This window comes from Odontomachus brunneus, unplaced genomic scaffold (assembly GCF_010583005.1).
Source record: "Odontomachus brunneus isolate Ranch 3 - 2012 unplaced genomic scaffold, Obru_v1 Obru_scaffold_135, whole genome shotgun sequence".
Lineage (NCBI taxonomy): Eukaryota > Metazoa > Arthropoda > Insecta > Hymenoptera > Formicidae > Odontomachus > Odontomachus brunneus.
The window spans coordinates 808,157-809,009 of record NW_022639585.1 but is presented as its reverse complement, the minus strand read 5'-3'; positions in this window follow the sequence as shown (position 1 = coordinate 809,009).

Sequence of the window (853 nt, the reverse complement as noted above, 5' to 3'; positions counted from 1 at the left end):
TATATATATATATATATATATATATATATATATATATATATATATATATATATATATATATTGTAACGCTGCACTCACGACCCGCGCAGTCGGCACACGAATCGGGTGCAGCGACAAAATTATCTTATTTCACTTCCGGGTCAGCTTTCACAGTTCGGCGGATTCCGCGAGACTCGACAGCTCACACGAACAAAAGAAAACTCGAACTGGGCGCCAGGTACGGTGATCCGTACCCACTAAAATAATCGTACACTAAACGCTAACAAGTTGGTCTCGTCGAAGAACAGTACTCGTCGTCCGCCCGAACTGCTGACCAACGTCCGGCAGCTCAGCCCTCTTCGCGGCAAAGGGGCTGGTTCGCTCGAAGTCGGAGGTGTAAGGAAAGAACGGCGACTAGGTTAACTAAATAAGCCTAAATATCCTGAGACAACGTTTATTGTTCGTGACCGTTACACAAGTATTAATCGGCAGCTAATATATTATGATTACAGAGTTAGTCTTTGTTCGCGATCGCGACAGAGAAATTCGGCAGCGCGAGTTATCGTCGTGACCGGCGGAGGTCACGACCGCCACGTACGCGTTCGGCGGTGTGGTCGCGTCGACGGTATAACCGGCGGATGTTCGGCGGTTTTGCTACGTACGAATGAGCCCTGGAGCTTGTCCCTCGAACGCGCGAGAGGGCCGCGAGCCCTTGCCCTCGTCCAGGAGGACGGCCGGGTCTCCGCTCGTCGACGCCTCGCCCGCTCCGTGCCACGAAAATCACCAAAATAAATATCGTCCTCGTTCCTTTTGGAACGGACTCACCAAAATGTCGAGCGGAGCGGGGGCGGTCGGCAGCTGGCCTCGGCGGTCC